Source organism: Gossypium arboreum, chromosome 8 (genome assembly GCF_025698485.1).
Source record: "Gossypium arboreum isolate Shixiya-1 chromosome 8, ASM2569848v2, whole genome shotgun sequence".
NCBI lineage: Eukaryota > Viridiplantae > Streptophyta > Magnoliopsida > Malvales > Malvaceae > Gossypium > Gossypium arboreum.
Genome location: NC_069077.1, coordinates 107,208,706 through 107,227,750, shown reverse-complemented (window position 1 = coordinate 107,227,750; position 19,045 = coordinate 107,208,706). Strand labels below are relative to the sequence as shown.

At 36.3% G+C, this 19,045-nt stretch overlaps 1 long non-coding RNA gene across 1 annotated transcript; it reads right to left on the bottom strand.

Annotated features, from left to right (window-relative positions):
* Window positions 1-824: 824 nt before the first annotated feature.
* On the bottom strand, window positions 825-2,750 carry LOC128296533 (uncharacterized). The gene is made up of 2 exons (XR_008287153.1): window positions 2,648-2,750; window positions 825-995 (listed from the first exon to the last, which is right to left on the bottom strand). It is a non-coding gene; the product is annotated as an uncharacterized LOC128296533 (long non-coding RNA).
* Window positions 2,751-19,045: the final 16,295 nt, after the last annotated feature.

Sequence of the window (19,045 nt, the reverse complement as noted above, 5' to 3'; positions counted from 1 at the left end):
GAATAATTAGGTACATGTCCCAATGGCTTAGCGGACGTTGCGCGAGTATGCCCTAACTCCCTTAGTTGTAGTGCATGGAAGCATTGAGCGGCCGACAATCAACACAAATAATTCAAGCTAAAGGCGACCACAATCTAGATGATTCAAAACACATTGAAGTTAAAAGGGAACATGGTTGAAGATCCGAATCAACATTTGAAGTGGTTCCTTCAACTATATGATACCTTCAAGTATAACGCAGTATCCGAAGATACTATACGTCTTCGATTATTCCTTTTCTCACTATGCAATAGCGTAGCCAATTGGTTAGACTCATTAGAACCAGGTTCCGTTACAACATGGAACAATCTAGCAGAAAAATTTCTCTACAATTTTTCTCGATTAGTCGAACATTTAGTTGAGGCGAGAAATTGTCAATTTTAAACAATTTTAAGGTGAATCCCTGTACGAGGCGTGGAAGCATTTTAAGATGATGTTAAGGAAATTCCTACATTATGGACTACAAGCGTCGCTCCAGATACAAATATTCTATAATAGTGTTGACAGACATGTAACACCCCAAACCCGGCCTGGAAGTTTGGCTCGAATCTGGCGTGTCACACTAAAGTGTTTTTCGAAAACCATGTTTCCATTAAAAACCCTTCTTAATAATTAAAAACTTATACCCTTTTTAAACCTTGTTAGAAAACCTCAGCTGAATAACATTCTTAACAACTTTGTAAAAATATTCGTAATTGTGGAAGTTTAATTTAAAAACAATTGCGGATACGTGATGTTTTGAACAATAGTAGTTGCTTTGGAAAACCGTGTTCTAATACTAGCAATTATAAGAACAATAAATAAAATTCCAAATTTGAAATCCAGAAAATTACAACGGCTTTACTACAACCCACATAAAAACATTTAAAAGTAATAATCAAAACTGTAACATAAACAATGTGTGTGGCTTCCTCCGAGCCCCTCGCAACTTCGATCCGTCTAAGGCTGGAAATTAGCTGAAAGGTTAATAAACGGGGTGAGTTTACAAAAACTCAGTGTGAAATCCCCTGCTATATAAAAGGAACAGTCAGTCATATAAAAAAAATTAAAAGTTGGCCCAAGCCCTACTTACAGTTTCAGTATCAATTAGGCCTTAGCCCATTATAACAAACAGTACCAGATGGGCCTTAGCCCATTACAGAATAAGAAACATTATTAGAACTAGAATCAAAATGAGAATCAGAATCAAAATTAGATTTAGGTAATGTAATCGAAATCGATGTCGTAATGTAATCGAACCGAATGTGAATGCAAACCCAACCCAATCCATTCGTATACACCCCCGTACCAACCTTACACCATGTGGGGAGACAACTCGACCCACCCATCTGCTATACACCACAGAATTTGCAGCGAGGATGCCAGATATTGTGACGAACTCAACAGAACAGATATATGTAGCAAGGCCACCAGATTGCAGTGAGGATGCCAGAACGATTCCTCCATCAATATAACCCGTATCCCATGCAACAGATATACATGTCATGGCATACAACATATAGAATCAGAATATCATGTCCATATTTGAATCAAACAATCACAGTCAAGTCATTCATATCACCAACATATATTCACAATCAAATCCGTCAACCACACAATCCAAGTCAGTCACTTGCCCACAAAGGCAAAACAGTCATTTAACGCCCTAGGGGTAAAATGGTAATTTTACCCCACAAGGGTATCTCGGTAATTCTACCTTACAGAAGTATTTCAGTAATTCTACCTTACAGGGGTATTTCAGTATTTCTACCCTACAAGGGTATTTTGGTAATTCTACGCCACAGGGGTATTTTAGTAATTCTACCCTACAGGGGTATTTCGGTATTTCTACCCTACAGGGGTATTTTGGTATTTCTACCCAACAAGGGTATTTTGGTAATTTTGTAAATCGAGGGTAAAACGATAATTCTGTAAATCAAGGGTACTTTGGTAATTTTACAAGTCGAGGGTATTTAAATAATTTTACAGGTCGAGGGTATTTCAATAATTTCACAAATCAGGGGTATTTTGGTAATTTTACAAAGTAGGTATATTTTGATAATTTTACAAACCAGGGGTATTTTGGTAATTTTACAAACTAAGGGTATTTTGGTAATTTTATAAACCAAGGGTATTTTAGTAATTTTACAAACCAGGGGTATTTTGGTAATTTTATAAACCAAGGGTATTTTGGTAATTTTACAAACTAGTGGTATTTTGGTGATTTTATAAACCAAGGGTATTTTAGTAATTTTACAAACCAGGGGTATTTTGTTAATTTTGTAAACCAAGGGTATTTTGGTAATTTTACAAACTAGGGGTATTTTGGTGATTTTATAAACCAAGGGTATTTTGGTAATTTGGTAAACTAAAGTATTCTAAACAGGGATAACAATACGATTGGGCCTAAAGCCCTTTCTCCGCCCAAATGGGCCCACACGCTCGTGTCGCCCTTTTAGCCCAAATCTAGCCACAGATATGAGATTCACCTAGCCTAGTCCAATATTTACTACACAATCAAACAAATTATCCAATTGGGCCTGTAGGCCCATTGAGCCCACATGGCCCCTTTCGACCCATCGCGGCCCAAAGTAGCCATCCTACAGCTAGAATAGTGAGAAATACACACCTGATAGGAGACTGGAGTTAATCCACGCTCCGAGCACTCTTAGCCGAAGCCCAACCCAAAAGAGCACGCCATAAAGCGAAAGGGATCAGCCAAGAAAGGTACCTTTACTCTCCTCATGGTTCTCTCTATTTAAAGCTAGCTTCGCATCCACTCTTATGTTAGCTTCCCGATGTGGGATCTCTCCATCATCAGAGTTTAAATTCAACACCAACTCTTGCCGCCACCTGTTAGCAAAATAAATGCTCTTTGATTGCCATAAGTTTCGAACCCTGGACCTCCTTGCCACCTCTATGACGCAACCTTCCTGCCTCTTATGTGGCGCTACTTTGCCACTAGACCAGAAGGCTTTTTGTGGCACAATTTCCCCAACAATATTCTTAAGGCCTACCTACTACACCTAGGGTTTGATTCACCTTAAACCAAAATTTTTGCTAGAGTCTAGATTTGAACCCAGGACTTCTCCAACACTTCTTAGCACACTTAACCACTAAAACAAGCCTTCATTAACGAAATTTACACGCACAACAAAATATTATAAGCTACCTTCAATCGCTCCCATGCTCAAGGCCCAAAACTTCTAGGCCCAAATTCAGTGTGTTACAAGACATATTAAATCGAATTTAAACAGAGCATCCAACGGATCTCTTATGTTCTATAAATATGAAAGAGCTTATAAAATCATTAATGATATGACCATGAATTCATATATATGTCCTAATGAAAGATTCATGTACCAATCCAAGCCACCAATATGTAAAGGAAGAGACAACAATGTCTGATTCCAATAAATACTAGAAAAGCTTAACCGCTTAGAAACACCCGTCAAGCAGACAAGAATGGAGCCGCATTTGGAGAACCAACCAGAAGAGGCAAAGTACATAAATAATAGGGGTCGAGATTCTTACTACAATACCTACAATCCCTATTGGAGGGATCATCTGAACTTTAAATGGGGAGGTAACCACTGAGGTGAAAATCAAGCACAAACCCGACCAAACCTTCCTTACTAAGGAGGTGCAAATGAAGATGCATCCAAAAAAGAAGATGCAGGCACGTACGAAGGGGCAGCGAATGTTGTTGGTGAATCTGGATTTGACCCTGAACTAATTCGACAATCCAGGCCATATGGTCAACGTTGCTGACGTATGCACGTCTGGGGCTCCCTCAAGTGCATATCAAGATTCAATTGAGCTTCCAAAAGCACCCATAACTCGAGCTTGTACTAAGTATTTCCTAGAAGTTGTTTTAGCTTCTAATAAAAAACCTTGGTTTGAAACAAGGGAAAATGCCCACAAAATCAGCTCGAAGCAACTATCCAAAGAACCCGTGCATTGTTGGCAAGCTGATCCTAGCTCATTTCCAGCTCCTCGAGCTCCATCTAGCTCAACTCAGCTTATTTGAGCTCGTTTCAGCTCGTTTGAGCTCAACTGATCTTACTTTTAGCTCGTTCTTTATTTCAATAAATTATCTAAGTTTTAGTTTTATACTAATTAGTTTGCTACAGCTCAATAACGAAAATCCTAGCTCAAATAAGTTCATTAAATGTTTTCATTTAGATTGAGCTAGCTGAATTAATAAGCTAGCTAATTATAATTTAGTTTGCTCTAATTAGTTAAGTTGTTATTTAAGTTGTTAATTGCTGTTTAATTATGATTAAATGATATAATTAAATGTGTTCATGTCTTTGTAGGAGCAGTCGTTTATGGAGGTACATTAAAAGCTAGGTGCATGTACGAACAAGTTCAATGCATTGGGAAATTCATGCATGTTTCGGTTCAATGTTTGGAGGAATTAAGTTCATGTTCATGGACGGCTTGGATACATGTATATGGATTAATGGCATACATTCCCACTTGGATGATACAATGAATCCATGAAGATACATTCAATTTGGACGTCACACATGCATGAATGGAAAGCATTTAATGAATGTTCATGTACGGCCAGATTCAAGTCCCCTTTCTAGTTCCATGCATGGCCAAATGTATGTGGATGAACCATTGGTGTTCCTAAGTGCTTATTCGGCCAAAGGGTAGCTGCAAATTAATTTCTAAATTCAATTCATGAATGAAGCCTAAGAGAAGATGCATGGACAGCAAGCTACAACGAATGGGAGAATGCATCTAGTTCTTGATACATGAATCGTTTGCTGCCCAAATAACTTCCCTAGGTGACTGTTTGGCCAAAAGACACTTCTTTAATGCTCTAATCAATCCATGGATGAATTTAGACAAGCTATTGAGCTGCCATTCATTCACATTCATCCAAGTCAATTTTGCTTAACCATGAAGCTGCCCATTGAAGCTCCAATCAGTCGAATGTGGACTTAACCTTTTAATGATTTATTCTAGAATATTCTAGTGCATTCTTAGCTAAATTACTTAGCCTTTAAGCTAGATAACTTGACCATTCGGCTATCACTGTTAGACTATAAATAGTTTGTTTATTTCTTTGTAAAAGGACTTTTGCCAATTTGTTAATGAACATTGTTCTTGTGAGGTTGCTTCCTCTCATATCTCGTACAAGTTTCGAAAGACTTATCTAGTTTGTGCTAGTGGCGTCAATTGACCTTGTATGAACTTATCATCAATCTTGGTGTGGCGTTCACCTATCCTTCTATCCATCTTTCCACCTTAACAATATAGGAACTGGGGTGACACTTTTTACTGTTGAATCATTCTTGACATTAAGTTCACTATTCCATCCCCACCTTACATTATCTCTTTCTTATTGTTTCAAAACCGAACCATCCCCTCGACATCCCTTTCTTATTTCCTTAGCCAAACCTATCACTACCTTTTTGCATATCTTTGAAAACCTTCCGCTAATTCAATCTTATTCTTTCAATTCTATTTCCGAGATCGAGGCACGAACGACCCTTCTTGTCTACAATCGGGCAACTACGTGAATTCGACTCAATCCCCTGAGCCGGATCATATCAGTCGCCAACTTGGATGATCCCCAACTGAGTTAACTGTATTTTTTGAAGTCGACCAAATGTAGTAGCCACCTTAAGTCTACCAAATTTTGAGATTTATCGGGCATTAGAAGGCCCTCAATTAACCTTAGGATGAATTCCCGGTCGTATAGTTCTTTTTCAAGGGAAATTTCGTGCTTATCAAGTGCACAAAAATTATCTTCCAACCATTTGATATATATCTGGCCACCCTGAAACCTGTTCAACACCTTCCCTAATAGTGCATCGTAAAGGTCCTCCCTATCAGAAATGATCACTAGCCTCATAACAACTCCCCGATCTATCCGTAATACCATTTGTAAATACATGTTCTCAAGTGTGATCGTGCACTCACCGCATGGAAGATGGAATATGTGTCTCAGGTCTCCGCCTTTCTACCAATGCGTTGATAAATGTGGTGTAACAGTTCGGCTTAGACCCTAGTCAGAATAGTGGTTTCGAGACTACAAATCCGAGTCAAAAAAATATTTAAATATTATTTTCTGTGATTATAATATGTGAATTGACATGTGTGAAAGTTTGTATAAAAATTTAATCGTTTGTGTGCTTAATTTGATAAAGGGACCTAATCGCGTAAAATGTAAAAGAAGCCTTCTACTTGTTAAAGTGCTAATTTGCTATGTTTTATTAAATGTGGGGTCCTTATATTGTTATTTAACCATTAGCTTAATGGATGGACATACCTGGCCTTATGTTTATTGATTAAATGGTTTTATAACAAATGGTAAAATTGGTATTTAGTTAATATGATAATTAAAATAAAATAAAAAAGCCTAAAATTTGGTTCATTATCCATCATATGGCTGATTACATCAAAGAAAAGAAAAGAAAAAGAGTTATTTAGGGTTTGGCACTTCTAATGTAACACCCCGAACCCGAGACCATCGCCGGTGTTGGACGCGAGGGGTTAACGAGCCAAGTCCTCTTAAAGCACCGACCAATTTGGCATTTCCAGACAGGCTGGAAAACTGCGTCACTGTCGCCTTAAAAATCATATCTCGAGTTTCAAAACTCGGAAACTGATTCCGTAAATTTTCCCTGAATTTAGACTCATATATCCTTCCATGTATTTATTTCTAGAATTTTTGGTCAGGCCAATTGGTACAGTTTATTAGTTAAAGTCACCCATGTTATAGGGATCGACTGCTCTGACCTTCGCGCGTTACAACTTGAATATCTCTCTGTACAGGGCTTTAATACTGGTGCCGTTTGTTTCTAATGAAACTAGACTCAAAATGGAATCTGAAAATATAAGGCATGACTTCTAATTCTTTCTGGATAATTTATAGTAAATTTTTAAAGTCGCGACAGGGGACCCAGAAACCGTTCTGGCCCTATCTCACGATAACTTTAATATCTCTTAACAAGTAACTCCTATGACCGTTTCGTTTCTTCCATATGAAAGTAGACTCATCAAGGTTCATTTACATAACTTATTCACTATTTAATACCATTCCTACAAATTTTGGTGATTTTTCAAAACCACACCACTGCTGCTGCCAGCATCTGTTTTCAAGGTAACCTTTACCTATTTCATGATTTCCACGATTCAATTGCCCTCTTTGCATACATAGCACAAAGTGTGATCATGATTAACCATTCCAATGGCTAATCTTCTCAAAACAATTCCATACCCCATAATGATCAACATACAACGATTATAGTATCATACCAAAAACGTATATAAGCCATTTTCGCATGGCTATCCAAGTTTACACAAAACCGAAAGGTACATGACCTTCAACAATAGGGTAGTCCTATACATGCCATTTCAAAGTTCAACCAAAATTATACCAAAATGGAGGCTTTAATAGTGTAGATGACTTCGACTTTAATGATCCCGAATCCGATCGCTAACGAGCAAAATCTATAAAACAGAGAGCCAAAGCAACGGGGTAAGCATTTTTATGCTTAGTAAGTCTCAAGCAATAAAATCAGCTTTAACTAAAGCATTACATTCACATAGCCAAATGAATCATTTCATTAATACACATTCACATAATCATACTTACTTCACACTTCATCATTATATACTTTCACAAGATATCAACCAATTCAATAGCTGAAAACTCGTTAGTCGATTGAGCGAATGTTACTCAAACATATCGACTTTTCCAATGCACATATAAACATACCTTATCCTTTGGGCTTTTCGAGCGTACTAATTAAATTTATTACAGCAACCAATGCTCACCTCCAGCCCAAGCTTCTTCGGAAAACAACCGGATATAACCACATGCACGAATGCCTTCGGGTCTTAGCCCGGATAGAACGACTTGCACAAATGCCTTCGGGTATTAGCCCGGATTTAACAACTTGCACGAATGCCTTCGGGTCTTAGCCCGGATGTAGTCACTAGCACAATTGCCTTCGGTTCTTAACCCGGATATAATTACTAGCATAAATGTCTTCGGGACTTAGCCCGGATATCATTCAATTGCTCATACACACACATACATCAATAATCATTACACATCCATGTTTCATTTTCGTTACTAAGGCTCAAACACAAACATATCACTAGCATAATCGCCTTCGGTACTTAGCCCGGGTATCATTCAAATACTCATACACACATAAATCAATAATCATTACACATCCATATTTCATTTCACATAATTCGAGTAGGGTCATTTCTTGAGGACTTACCTCGGATGTTGTCGAACGGCTTCAACGGCTATTCGATCACTTTTTCCTTCCCTTTATCGGATTTAGCTCCTTTTGCTCTTGAGCTTAACGAATACAAGTAGAAGTATTCAATATTTCTATCAATAATGTTTACTAGTCAATCACATTCGGCATCTCATATCATCTCACTTTATTATAATTTATCATTCAACCTTTGAACCAAAACGCCATTATATGGCCACATATACATACATCCATATATTTAGGCTCAAGAATTTTAACATAACATCAAGTGCTCAAATTACTCATGTGGCCGATTATACATGGTCATAAATACACAAAATCAAAAATAATTTCAAGGTTTTCACACTATACATGTACTAGGCCGAATGTACATGCAAATTTCACAACATTCTTCAACAAATTTCTTCTTTAAACAAACATATTTATCACTTTCTTCATAATCAAAATATCATGTGCAAACATATATACACATATAGGTGCAAGGTCAATTTCAAGGTGTCCATAACCATCCAAAACACAAATTTTAACTAACATGCAAGAAGCATAAACCATGCTCATGAATGCATCATGGCCGAATACATCACAATCATGCCCCTTTCAACTTCGGTCATGGTTAAACAAAAAAACTCAATGTCTTACTTAAGATTGCTACAAAGAAATTTCAAGAGTAGTCAATCCATCATTGCATGCATCATTAGCAAGCTTCACATTTAGCATGCAATGGCTTTAACCCAATAACAACCTTGGCCAAATACCATTTCCATGGCATAACAAGGATTTGAACCATGGCTAACATGAACATCAAGTTAGCAACTAAAACATGCATGAATCTCATGACACAACCTCATACATACCTTAATCTTGATGCAAGTTTAGCCAAATCTCCTTCTAGATCTCTTCTAAACAAAGAAAATGAAGCAAAAATCTCTTCTTCCTCTTAGGAATTTCGCCAAAGGAAGGAGGGAAAAGATGAACAATTTTTTATTTTTCTTTCTTAGTTACACGGCAATGGGGAATGCTACACTCTCACACACATTTTTTTTTATTTCTCTTCCCACATCTAATTATTTTATCACTTAATACATCATGCATTAACAAAACATGTCATAACATGTTTTCTTTGCCCATAATTCCTTGCCATGGCCGGCCACCACCTATAAAAAGGGGAATTTGACATGCAAGTCCATTGTTTTGCATGCATGCTTTAATTAGTCATCACACAATTCCCTATCGTACTTTCAAAGTTCACTACTAAGTCCTTTCTAGTGAAATTCACCTTTATAACACTAAATCAATCACCAAAAAATGTCACACATGAGCACACACATATTATAGGCATCAAAATAAATTTTAAATTATTTTTATGCCTCGGTTTTGTGGTACCGAAACCACATTCCGACTAGGGTCAATTTTGGGCTGTCACATCTAATCTTTGATTAAGGTATGTTTTTGATCGGTTTTTGATAATTTCTACGTTTTTGTGATTGTTGCTTAGTGCTCTATCAAGCCCAAGTCTCAATTTTTGATTTTGTTGATGATTTTGAAATATGCCATTGATTAAATTGTGAGCTTTGTGATGTTAGTTGTTGGAAAATAAAATATATGTGTTGCATTGATATACTTTATATTTGAATTTTTGATGAATTTGAGTAATTTGGACTAAATTGTGAAATTTGTAAATTGAGGTGCTAAAATGTGAAATAAATGAAACATGCGGGCTTATATGAACACTACGAGAATTCGGCCTAACATGGGTATATGCAAATTTTGTGTATTTTGCGATTTTTGTGATTAGGGATTAAATTGTCAAAATGTGAAAATATTAGGGCTAAATTGTAAAATGCCCTAAATATGTGTTTGTGGATTGATTTGAATGATTTGGTGAATAAAAGAGTTAAATTTAAATTTATATAGATCAGGAACTAAAGAAAACGAAATTAGATCTGGAAAAGTCGAAAGTCGTGGAGTAGTCGATTCCGTCTATCCAAATCTATACGAGGTAAGTCTATAAACAAATAAATGTGTTTTGAATTGAATTACTATCGATTATATGCTATTGAAATATGATGAATGAATATATGAGTTGAGAAAAATGAGACATCCGAAAAAGTATCGACAAAGTTCCGACGTCCGAAAAGCCTTGTACGAACCATAGGAATAGTTAGGATACATGTAACACCCCAAACCCGGCCTGGAAGTTTGGCTCAAATCTGTCGTGTCACATTGAAGTGTTTTTTGAAAACCATGTTTCCATTAAAAACCCTTCTTAATAATTAACAACTTATACCCTTTTTAAACCTTGTTAGAAAACCTCAGCTAAATAACATTCTTAACAACTTTGTAAAAATCCTGGTAGTTGCGAAAGCTTAATTTAAAAACAATTGCGGATACGTCATGTTTTGAACAACAGTAGTTGCTTTGGAAAACCGTGTTCTAATATTAGTAATTATAAGAACAATAAATAAAATTCCAAATTTGAAATCCAGAAAATTACAACGGCTTTACTACAACCCACATAAAACATTTAAAAGTAATAATCAAAACTATAAAATAAAAAAGTGTGTGTGGCTTCCTCCGAGCCCCTCGCAGCTCCGATTCGTCTAAGGCTGGAAATTACCTGAAAGGCTAATAAACAGGGTGAGTTTACGAAAACTCAGTATGAAATCCCCTACTATAAAAAGGAACAATCAATCATATAAAATAATTAAAAGTCTGGCCCCAACCTTACTTACAGTTTCAGTATCAATTGGGCCTTAGCCCACTATAACAGACAATACCAGATGGGCCTTAGCCCATTACAGAATAAGAAACATTATCAGAACTAGAATCAAAATGAGAATCGAAATCGAAATCGTGATGTAATCGTAATCGTAATCGAATTAGGTGACGAATTAGAATCGTAATCGATCGTGAATGTAATCAAAATCAGAATGTGAATGCAACCCCAACCCAATCTAGCCGTATACACCCCCATACCAACCTTACACCATGTGGGGAGACTACTCGACCCACCCAACCGCTACACACCACATAAATTGCAATGAGGTCATGGATATTGTGACGAAGTCACCAGATACTGATATTGCGGCTAGGCCACCAGAACAGATATATATAAATATGGCGAAGCCACCAAATTGCAGCGAGGCTACCAGATATTGTGACGAAGTCACCAGAACAGATATATGTGGCGAGGCCACCTGATTGCAAATGAGGTCGCCGTAACGCTTCCTCCATCAATATAACCCGTATCCCATACAATGATATACATGTCATGGCATACAACATACAGAATCAGAATATCATGCCCATATTTGAATCAAACAATCACAGTCAAGTCATTCATATCACCAATATATATTCACAATCAAATCCACAACCACACAAATCCAGTCACCACTTGCCCACAAGGGCAAAACAATCATTTAACACCCTAGGGGTAAAATGGTAATTTTATAAATCGAGGGTAAAACGGTAATTCTGTAAATCGAGGGTAAAACGGTAATTCTGTAAATCGAGGGTAAAATAGTAATTCGGTAAATCGAGGGTAAAATGGTAATTTTGTAAATCGAGGGTAAAATAGTAATTCTGTAAATCGAGGGTAAAATGGTAATTCTGTAAATCGAGGGTACTTTGGTAATTTTACAAACTAGGGGTATTTTGGTAATTTTACAAACTAGGGGTATTTTGGTAATTTTATAAACCAATGGTATTTTGGTAATTCTACCCTACAGGGGCATTTCAGTAATTCTACCCTACAAGAGTATTTCAGTAATGCTAGCCTACAGATATGAGATTCACGTAGTCCAACCCAATATTTACTACACAATCAAACAACTTATCCACTTGAGCCCGTAGGCCCATTAGGCCCACATGGCCCCTTTCGACCCATCGCGGCCCGAAGTAGCCATCCTACAGCTAGAGTATTAAGAAATACACACCTGATAGGAGACTGGAGTTAATCCGCGCTCCGAGCACTCTTAGCCGACGCCCAACCCAAACGAGCACGTCATAAAGTGAAAGGGATCAGCCAAGAAAGGTACCTTTACTCTCCTCATGGTTCTCTCTATTTAAAGCCAGCTCTCCTTCTACTCTTATGTTAGCTTCCCGATGTGGGATCCCTCCATCACCAGAGTTTAAAACCAACACCAACCCTTACCGTCCCAACATAGCAAAATAAATGCTCTTTTATTGCCATGAGTTTAGAACCCTAGACCTCCTTGCCAACTCTATGACGCCACATTCCTGCCTCTTATGTGGCGCTACTTTGCCACTAGACTACAAGGCTTTTTGTGGCACAATTTCCCCAACAATATTCTTAAGGCCTACCTACTACACCCAAGGTTTGATTCACCTTAAACCAAAATTTTTGCTAGAGTCTAGATTTGAACCCAAGACTTCTCCAACACTTCTCAGCACACTTAACCACTAAAACAAGCCTTCATTAATGAAATTTACATGCACAACAAAATATTATAAGCTGCCTTCAACCGCTCCCATGCTCAAGGCCCAAAACTTTTAGGCCCAAATTCAGGGTGTTACAACTCTACCTCCCTTAAAGAAATTTCGTCCCCGAAATTTCCATCTAACAGGGTAGTCGTGTAACATCTACCCATTACGCTACTGCTGTGCACTCTGATCCTACTATCACTATCACACTTCAACTAGAACTTGAAACATCTCATACATACAACACTTATTCAATGAAGCAGACACATATTTATCACACATATATACAATTTCTATATCCAAACATCACATCCACATAAAATAAATACCAAATTTCAATTCAGACCAATATCTAAAGAATCCACAATATTTCAATTTCTAAACAGACAAAAGTATTCAGAAGACTTACGGATTCGGTGCCGGAGACTCGGTGTGCCACACTTTTTAAGAGAAATACTTCAAACTGACCACGTGGTTGAAAGTAATTTTCTGAAATTCAACCTTTGAAAACCCAATCCACAGCCGAGTTGTTGCAACTTGTTCTGATACCACTAAATGTAACACCCCAAACCCGGCCTGGAAGTTTGGCTCAAATCTGGCGTGTCACATTGAAGTGTTTTTCGAAAACCATGTTTCCATTAAAAACCCTTCTTAATAATTAAAAACTTATACCCTTTTTAAACCTTGTTAGAAAACCTCAGCTAAATAACATTCTTAACAAATTTGTAAAAATCTTGGTAGTTGCGAAAGCTTAATTTAAAAACAATTGCGGATACGTGATGTTTTGAACAACAGTAGTTGCTTTGGAAAACCGTGTTCTAATACTAGTAATTATAAGAACAATAAATAAAATTCCAAATTTGAAATCCAAAAAATTACAACGGCTTTACTACAACCCACATAAAACATTTAAAAGTAATAATCAAAACTATAAAATAAAAAAGTGTGTGTGGCTTCCTTCGAGCCCCTCGCAGCTCTGATCCGTCTAAGGCTGGAAATTACCTAAAAGGCTAATAAACAGGGTGAGTTTACGAAAACCCAGTGTGAAATCCCCTACTATAAAAAGGAACAGTCAGTCATATAAAAGAATTAAAAGTCTGGCCCCAGCCTTACTTACAGTTTCAGTATCAATTGGGCCTTAGCCCATTATAACAGACAGTACCAGACGGGCCTTAGCCTATTATAGAATAAGAAACATTATCAGAACTAGAATCAAAATGAGAATGAGAATCAGAATCAAGTGACAAAATCAGAATCAGAATTAGAATTAGAATCAGTATCAGGTAATAGAATCAAAATCAGAATGTGAATGCAATCCCAACCCAATCTAGTCGTATACACCCCCGTACCAACCTTACACCATATGGGGAGACTACTCACCCACCCAACCGCTACACACCACAGAAATTGCAGTGAGGCTGCCAGATAATGTGACGAAGTCACCTGATACAGATATTGCGGCTAGGCCACCAGAACAGATATATATATATATGTGGCGAAGCCACTAGATTGCAGCGAGGCTGCCATATATTGTGACGAAGTCACCAGAACAGATATATGTGGCGAGGCCACCAGATTGCAGTGAGGCTGCCAGAACGCTTCCTCCATCAATATAACCCGTATCCCATGCAACAGATATACATGTCATGGCATACAACATACAGAATCAGAATATCATGCCCATATTTGAATCAAACAGTCACAGTCAAGTCATTCATATCACCAACATATATTCACAATCAAATCCGTCAACCACACAGTCCAAGTCAGTCACTTGCCCACAAGGGCAAAATAATCATTTAACACCCAAGGGGTAAAATGGTAATTTTATAAATCGAGGATAAAACGGTAATTCTGTAAATCGAGGGTAAAACGGTAATTCTGTAAATCGAGGGTAAAATGGTAATTCTGTAAATCGAGGGTAAAACAATAATTTTGTAAATCGAGGGTAAAACGGTAATTTTGTAAATCGATGGTAAAATAGTAATTTTGTAAATCGAGGGTAAAACGGTAATTCTATAAATCGAGGGTAAAACGATAATTTTGTAAATCGAGGGTAAAACAGTAATTCTGTAAATCGAGGGTACTTTGGTAATTTTACAAACTAGGGTAAAACAGTAATTCTTTAATTACTTAATTTATCAGCTTCTAACTCAACTCCCACAATTTATGGTGATTTTCCAAAGTCATTTTACTGCTGCTGCCCCAAACAGATTATTACTAATTCACTCTTTCACACATCCTTTGCATACATATTATTTAAACATGTGTATCACCAATCAATTTCATTATATATATATCTATAATTTCACTTAAGCATAATATCAATACAACACATTGTGCTCAAATCATTATTCAAGTTCAAATTCGGCTAACACACATATAAACACTAGCAACTAAATATTAACATTTGCATTTCACCATAATAGCCATTTGCCACTAAGAATTTAAGCCACTACTTAATCTTCAAATCATCTAAATACATGGTAATTAATACCTATACATCGTACCGAAATTGTTAATCCTCATAGTCCTTAACCGATTGTTAGCAACTCAAGCCACAATATTATTTCTTAAGATACCTACAATAACCACATTCGGCATCTCCCTAAAACACATTCTAACCTTTACCTTCAAGTTAAAAGCAATTTAACAACTCATCATTCTCAACATTACTATTTAATAAAGAAAAAAATATATATATATACTAAGAGTTCTAGCTTCTTGACCGAATTTCAAACCCCCAAATAACCCAAATTTAATATGACAGCCCTAAAGTGACCCTAGTCGGAAAACGGTTTCGGGACCGCTAAACCGAGTCACCAAATTATTTGAATATGATATTTATTGTCTAAAATATGTGAATATGAATGTGTGAAAGTTTTAAGCTTCGATTTAGTAAATTGCATGTGAATTTAGTCAATAGGACTTATGTGTGACACTTTTGAAATGTGATAGGTTAATCTATAAGGATCAATTAGTTCATGAAATCAAAAGGGTGGACTTGCATGTCAATTTCCCCACCCCTAATTAGTAGTGGCCGGCCATGAGCATGAGGGTGGACAAAATGTTATGGCTAAAACATGTCATAAACATGTTGGGTTAATGCTTTATGTCAGGAATAATAAAATAAAGAACATGGGCAATAAAATATTAGTGTTAGTATTAGGAGAAACAAAAAAAAAAAAGAAAAAATGTGTGTGGTTGTTCCCCCATTGTGCCGTACCTAGAAGAAAAAAAAAGAAGGCTTCATCCTCCTTGTTCTTCTTGACCGAAAATCAAAGGAAGAAGAAAGGAGTCTTCTTGCTTCATGTTCGGTTGGTTGGTGTTTTAGGAGGAGGTATGTTTGATGTTGTTCCATGAGATTCATGCATGTTGTTAGTTGTTAGAGTTCTACCTAGCCCATGTTTTAAATCTTTGCTATGTGATGAAGATGAGCTAAGTTTCGGCTAAGGTGGATTTGTGTTGATGTCACTTGCATGCTAAATGTGAAGCTTTGTAATGATACATGTGATGGTGGATTGATGACTCTTGGATTTTCTTTTTAGCATTCTTGAGTTAGGCCTTAAGTTCTTTGTTTAACCCATGACCAAAATTTAAGTGGTATGGTGTCTTGATGCATTCGGCCATGTTAGGAAATAGAAGAGAAGCATGGTTGTTGATCATGTTATTTGGATGAAAATGGTAGTAAGGTGAAGTGCAAATGTTAGTATTTGATCTCTAGAGTATATATGTGTATTAGCCGAGTTTTGAACTTAAAACGAATTGGTATTTAGTCAATACAAGTAACCATAATTGTAGAATGTAATAAGTGTTTCAATCGGCCTCAACATAGACATGCATATTCAGCCATAGAAAGAAGATTGGTGTTGCATGTATTTGGTTAGAGGCAAGCACATTGATGCTTTTATTTTGGCTTAGACAATCGGCTAAAAGGGAGTGTGGGTTAATATGTTGAGTTGATTCATGATTTCATATGTATGTGACTTTAATGTCTAATGTATATATATGGGATAAGTACTTTGAGTTCCTCTTTTCGATGCTCAAATGATTAAATCAATTTATTTGTTAAATTAAGCTCAAGAGCAAAGGGGAACTAAATCCGATAAAGGGAAGGAAAAAGTGATCGAATAGCCGCCGAAATCGTTCGACCACATCCGAGGTAAGTTTTAAGTGATTAAACGTTGAGTAAATTCAATCATAATAGGACATAATGAGTTGATTTAATAAGATATGATGTGGCCATGATATGTCTTAAACTCAAATGGTAAGTTCATAAGTGTTTGGACTTGGAAATTTAAGAGCAAATTGTAATAATTTGCTTTGGACAGCAGCAGTAACGTGATTTTAGAAAATCACTATAAATTGTTGGTGTGGAATTATAGGCTGAATAAAATATGTAATCAAAGCTTAGTTAGTCTAGTTTCTTATAAAAGAGACCGTGTAAGCAAAGAAATTTCCTATAAAGAGATATTTAAAGTTGTGCGGGACAGTGTCAGCATGACTCCAAAATCCCCTGTTCTGTTTTTAGAAAATCATTATAATTTGTACAAAAATGGTTATAAGATAAAATTTATATTCTTAGACTCCTTAATGAGTCTAGTTTCAAATGAAATCAAATAGAACACATTTTGAATTCTGTACAATGAAAAATTTGATTCGTAGTGAAGAGTGGTCAGATTAGTCAAACAATGAAATAGGGGAAACTTTAAGAAAAATTTGGTATTGATTAGCCAAACCTAAAATTCTGGAAATTTTATGGATGGAAGATATACGAGTCTATATTCAGGGAAAATTAACGGCAAGTGATTTGGAGTTTTGTAGCTCCAGTTATAACTAATTTAGTGACTATTGCTCAGGAAAACAGCTCGTAGTGGATATGTGATTTTGTTGTGAACATGGATAAAACTTGTTTTAGTTGCTCATAAGCTATTGATTAAACCCATACGTGAATTCTAAATCGTGATATTGCAAAATGATATATGAGTGTTAGATGGATCTTTGATATTAAAATTTGTGAAATTGTAAGTTTATGAGTATTCGAATATGAAATGATAGTATGGCGTGAAATTGAATTATTCATTGGAAAATGATTGATGTAGATTCGGCCAAGACAAAGTGTATACATGATAGTATATGTGGTATGTGAAGTATATTTGGATAATTGTGATGTGGATACATGAAAATTTATATTTTGATTTAGGATTTTATGTGATGAATGTGAATGTGTATATATGAGATAAGGCCGAATGGCCAATGTGGTGAATATGAACATGCATATATGTGGTAAAGCCGAATGGCTAATGTGAAATATGTATGAGAAATGTATATGTGGTAAAGCCGAATGGCTAATGTGAAATATGTATGAGAAATGTATAGAATAGACTAGTGGCGGAAGAATATTTTTGGTTAATGTATATAAGCCATGCGAAAATGGCATCTTTTGAATGTTTACTTAGTGAAGTTTAAATTTTACATCTGGTTGTGCTTAGTACTTATTTAAATGAACGATCTTCATTTCAAGAAAAAGTTCAAAATTTTACTGTTCTGACATGAGTTACAAGTCCGGTAATGCCCCTTACCTATTCTGGCGACGGTGACGGGATAGGGGTGTTACATTTAAAACATGGAATAGGTAGCATTCAAACCAATCATCCAAACTATGCATAATTTTTCAAGAATTTCTTAGTACTTACTTCATTATAGCCATCACCTAAGCTGAAAATTTAAGCAAAAATTTCCTTCTTCTTCACTTCAAGCTACGGCAATGGAGGAGTTAAAATGGATTCACTTTGGTTTGCCCTCCCACTAACACTTTATCTTATTTTCTTATTTATTTTGTGTATTAAAATGCTAATATAAAACACATATAATATATATTAATCAATATCATGGCCGGCCACTAAAAAAAATGGCTAATTTGACATGCAAGTCCACCTTTTTGACAACATGCATTAATAGACCACTTTACAATTTAGCTATCACATTTCACAATTGTCTCATATAAGTCCTATTTAATAAATTTCACATTCAAATAACAAAATTAAGGTATGTATCTTTCACACATGCATGTTCACATACAATAAGCATAAAATATAATGGTTAATTATTTTTATGACTCGGTTTTGTGGTCCCGAAACCACTTTTCGACTAGGGTCAAATTAGGGCTGTCACAACTCTCCCCCACTTAAGGAATTTTCGTCCCCGAAAATCTTACCAGTGAATAGATTTGGGTATCGTTCTTTCATAGAGTTCTCGGTTTCCCAAGTAGCTTCTTCGATCCCGTGTTTGAGCCATAACACCTTTACTAACGGAACCTTTTT